The sequence below is a fragment of the Arachis stenosperma genome, chromosome 2 (assembly GCF_014773155.1).
Source record: "Arachis stenosperma cultivar V10309 chromosome 2, arast.V10309.gnm1.PFL2, whole genome shotgun sequence".
NCBI lineage: Eukaryota > Viridiplantae > Streptophyta > Magnoliopsida > Fabales > Fabaceae > Arachis > Arachis stenosperma.
Genome location: NC_080378.1, coordinates 7929569 through 7934955, shown reverse-complemented (window position 1 = coordinate 7934955; position 5387 = coordinate 7929569). Strand labels below are relative to the sequence as shown.

The following is a 5387-nucleotide window of genomic DNA, read 5'->3' as shown; positions in this document are numbered from 1 at the left end:
AATTTTAGAATTGTATTCATTCATTGTTTATATTTTTTTATTTTATACAATCAACTTCCCAAACCTCAATAATAAAAGAGACCCTTTTAGTCACAAAAAAAAAAAGACCCTTTTTAAATAATGGATAGCCCGGGAAGCCAACAGCGCTGCAGATTGGCAGGCTATATATGGAGCTAGAATCAACCCTACGCATGGTCTGAAACCATGAAAAAATCAATCGAGATTTTTGCAACAACAACAACAACAACCCTGTCCTTCCAAAAAGCACTTCCCTAATTCTTGAGTAAGTAGAGTGGGCTTTTTGTAAGAAGATGAGGGAGATTCTGGGTAAGGGATTCTAAGTTCTTCTTCTGATTTGATACGTGATAAATAGTTGCTAAAGGATGGGAACAAGAGAGTCTTCAAATGTATCTGAAACTGGCTCATTCTCCATTATTTTGCTTTGTGCTTCCGGTGATCTGGCTGAGAAGAAGTCGTTGTTTCTGGCACTTTTCCACCTGTATGAGAAGGTTGGTGTGGTGCCTTCCATTCATAGAACAATATATCAAAGTCTTTGGATCATGTCTAATTGGCGTGTTACATAGAACTATGGTGAAACTAAAATGGAAAAATGATGAAGATGATCGCCATGCTATTGTTCTTTTTGTAGATGGGATATTTTCTAATAGTTGTTTCCTTTTTCTTGAAGGATTTATTTCTTATGCTTGGTGAATTTATTTTTAGGGATTACTACCACCAACAGAAGTTCAAATTTTTGGTTATGCAAGCAAAGAAATCTCTGATGACGAACTGAGAGATGAATTGCGAGAGTGAGGCTTTTTCCAGAAAGAAAAGTGCATCTTCCTTTTTCCAAATATTTATGAAATACCAAAGGGGAAATGATGGCAATCAGTTACAATCTTCCCTGATATTCTAGAATGGACAATACATAAATGCAGGGAGACGAGTTTATGGTTGCAATTGTTTGCTTTGAATTAGCCAAACAATCTTTACTATACACTTTTTTCTATGATCAACATTTCATGAATTGTTCGCGGGTTGTTTCACGAAGTTGTTTTATAGAAACTGTGTTATCCTATTAGTTCATAGATTTTAATTTATAGCATTTAAACTGTTTATAAGCATAACAAACATGACTCGTGCAGGTATCTTATTCCTGCCAAATTTCATTCCCCGAAACAGGTGGAAGATGTATGGGATTTTCTGAATCTGGTTAGCATTTCCCTTGTTTGCGTTGTTGTACTTGTATATAAATTTCATTTTAGTCTCACTAAAAAACACTTCTTATCAGCCTAAAATGTTCATTTTGTCTCATTTTTTCTCTTCCATTTAGATCAAATACATAAGTGGCTCTTACGATTCTGAGGAAGATTTTCGCTTGTTGGACAAAGAGATTTCAGAGCATGAATATTCAAAAAACAGCGGAGGGGGTTCGTCTCGGCGGCTTTTCTATCTTGAACTTCCTCCTTCAGTATATCCATTTGTTTGCAAGATGATCAAGACTTGTTGCCTGAATAAATGTATGAGTTATCATCTATGGTTCTAACATATATTTTATGTTTAAATGTTCTAAAATACAGCTGCTGCCGGTGTAGATTTTGGATTTACAGGATGACTGCATGTGTTATTATTTATTATGTATCGATTAAAAAGGAAATAATAATGAAATAACTTTTAGCTTATTATCCTGAATGTCTAACTTTTGTTTCTATTGATGCTACATTTGCTGCCTTTTCTTAGCCAATCTTGGTGGGTGGACACGCATTGTTGTTGAGAAGCCTTTTGGAAAGGACCTAGAATCTGCAGAAGAACTAAGTACTCAGATTGGATAGTTGTTTGAGGAGCCACAAATCTACCGTATTGGTCACTACTTGGGAAAAGAACTAGTGCAGAAAATGGTAAAAAATGGTTATATGATGATGTACTTAATACTTATTGTCTGCTCCATGAGCTCTGTCTAAACCTTTTTCATTTTATTCATATCGGCAGTTGGTACTTCGTTTTGCAAATCATTTGTTTTTGTCTCTTTGGAACCGTGACAACATTGACAATGTACAGGTGAGATTTTTTTTTAAGTCAAAGTTACGGAATTGGCTTAATGGTTTCACCCAAGGTTGTAACTTTTAAGGGTTAATCTTGTCAACATTTTTTTTATGTGCACACCAAATGAACATTTGGCTGCTGATTTCATTGCAGGTAATTTTCAAAGAGGATTTTAAAGTTGAAGTCCATGGTGGATATTTTGACCAATATGGGTATGTGTAGAATTTTGCTTTAGTCAAATTATTCAATGATGCTTTCAAATGATGAGTGAGAGATACTATTGAAAAGAATTTCTGTATAGCAATTTTACTTTCACCGATGATATTGAAAGTTGAACTTTGATTTTTCATTTTTTTTATATGCATCAATATTGAATATCTATTATTCGTTTTGTATAGAATTTCTCTTATTACGTCTGTGGAAGTATACATCATTAGTGTACAATTTTTAATTTGGCAGAATTATCCGAGACATTATTCAAAACCATCTGCTTTAGGTGAACTCTTCATTTTTATAATGATATAGAATAATATATTTTGACACTGTTATAATTATTTTGTCTTGTCAGGTGGATGCTTCTGTTTAATCAAAGCTCATAAGGTATCGAATATGTTGAATTTTTCTCATCACTTTTCTGCCATTTAGGTTCTCTGTTTGGTTGCTATGGAAAGGCCTGTTTCTCTCAATTCCGAGCACATTCGGGATGAGAGAGTGAAGGTGCGCGCATTTTCCCTTCAATTTATGCCGAAATTATCATGTTATGCTGCTCTTTCATTCGACTTTTCTGATATGAGGCCATCAATATCAGCAGAAAATCCTTGTTCTCCTTTTAAATCGGGTTCTCATACTTGCAAATTTCAATTGAATCAATGAGATATTTGCATAACTGGAACCTTTTGTTGTTGCACTTCAATATTTATCTAGATTTTGAGATGTTCCATAGCATGCAATCAAAGTCTAAAATGTTTTCTATTGGTCACAAAAAATGCAGGTTCTTGAATTAGTAGTACCTATTAGCGACGATGAGGTTGTTCTTGGACAATATGAGGGCTATAGAGATGACCCAGTCGTACCTGATGACTCGAACACTCCAACTTTTGCATCTGTTATTCTGTGCATACACAACGAAAGATGGGAAGGTATGATAAAATCTTTATCATTTTCTTCCCAAAGGAAAATAAACATAATTAACTTGTCATGCATTCCATGATTTTCTTTTTGGCATCAGGTGTTCCTTTCATACTAAAAGCAGGGAAGGCCTTGGATTCTAGAAAAACAGATATACGAGTTCAATTCAAGGATGTTCCTGATGATATTTTCAAGGATGTTCCTCATGAAATTTTCCAGAAATTTTCTGGTACCGTACCTTTTTCATTTTTGGGTGTTATCTCTTCATACATAAAAAGTATTGAGATGATGATCATCTCAATAATCCATAATCGCAAACATGACAAACATAGATACCTGTTCTTTATCGGCTTTGAAAGTGAATATAAATGTTTTCTAGTAAATACTTTTCCTCATTCATCTAAATATCGATTCCTGCAAAACAAAACCTCACTGTAAACTTGTGCATGTCTAGGTCAGAAGCATCGGAGAAATGGGTTTCGTATCTGCCTACAGCCTTTAGAAACTATTTACATGAAGCTTATGGTATATGATCGTCTACATTTCAACGATTTTCTATATTGTCAAATGCATTCATTGAGATTGGAAGTTTGATGTTCATATAGCAAATATAGATCTCCCAATACACTGTTTGGAATCAAATTTCGTGATATCTAAATGCGGAATTGGCACGGTTAAATCCAAAATTATTTTATTTTTATCTCAACTTGTAATAATCTGACTAAATCTTCTTGCCGAATCACTGAAGATGTGCACTCCATCTATTGATTTCTTGTATTCATTCACTTGATAATTTAATGTTAAGTGTATTAAAAAACCATTATATGTTAGATTTAGATTATGCATTTGCTGCATAAGACTTTTACAAATCCATGATATCTGCTGTTGTTGCAGTACAAGCTAGGTAATTTGAATATGTTCACACATCAAAGCGAACAGGAATTGCTCTACTGGCGGAAAGAAGGGGTTACCATTGAGGATGCTCATGAGAATCTCATTCTCGACGCGTATTTTCACTTTCCCAGTTCTTATTTTATGAATTATCAATTTTTTCTAGCATTCTTTTATTATACATCGAAGCCACATAATAACACTAACGGATGACTTACCAATCAGTTCGATAGTTCGAAAGAAACAGATTTGAGTTGAATAATAATGGCAATTGTATCGTGTTTTTCAGGATTAGAGGCGATCAGCCACAATTCGTTCGTAGAGATGAATTGGAGGTAACAAATTGTTACATGGTTTGATACAATGTTTCATATATCCTTGAAAAGACTAATGTAATGTGCTTAACTATATCAGGCATCATGGAAGATCTTCACCCCGTTATTGCACAGAATTGATAGAGGGGAGTTCAAGCCACTCCCTTATGAGGCATACGGTAGAGGCCCGAAAGAGGCCGTTGAATTGCTATTGTTGTAAAGAGGCCGCTTTATTAGTTGCTTATATAATGTATATACAATAGAAACCTTATAGGGAGCCCTCCTATATATAATGGGTGGTACTAGTTTATGGATTTTCTAAGAAATGTACTCTCTTCAAAGTTGAGTTGGTTGGGTATGTTACGAATTTGGTTTGCATACACTTGTTTATGTTTGTCTTTAATGTGGAGCAAGATAATCCATTCTTCTTCATTCCATTATAATATTTAAAATGTTATTTTTTAAAAACTATTTTTAATAAATTACTTTTGAAAATTACTATCAAATTTGAGGAATAAAATGTCCACAAAAGGTATTATAATGGAGGAACCAAATCTGGCTCATTTTTTTTTTTATGGGAAAAATGTTGGTGTAGTGCAATGAAATGGGTATAGGCAAAATTTTTTTACTATTATAGTGTCAATTCAAAACACAACCTGCCTTTTATTCTTTTTTTTAAATTTTTTTTTATGGACAAATTATACAAACCCAACCTGCATTTTAATTTTTTTTTGAAGTTTTTCAAATTTTTTTATTTCGTTTCAGCTCAAATGCAGGCTGCGTTTACTGGGGGAGGGCAATATTTTATTTAAAAAAAAAAAACAAAACGCAGATTGCGTTTTTGGTTTTGTATCAGGTTTTTTTTTTTTTAAAGAAACAAAACACAGGTTGCGTTATTAAAATGTCAGATTTTTTTTCGAAAGCTTAAAATGCAGGTTGCATTTTGATTAAAAAAATATTTTAATCAAGAGTCCTGTCTATAAATATGAAGTAGGATTCATTCGAATGCCT

At 33.5% G+C, this 5387-nt stretch overlaps 1 pseudogene; it reads left to right on the top strand.

The window, feature by feature from the left end:
- Positions 1-383: 383 nt before the first annotated feature.
- LOC130962466 (glucose-6-phosphate 1-dehydrogenase, cytoplasmic isoform-like) lies at positions 384-4749 on the top strand (annotated as a pseudogene).
- Positions 4750-5387: the final 638 nt, after the last annotated feature.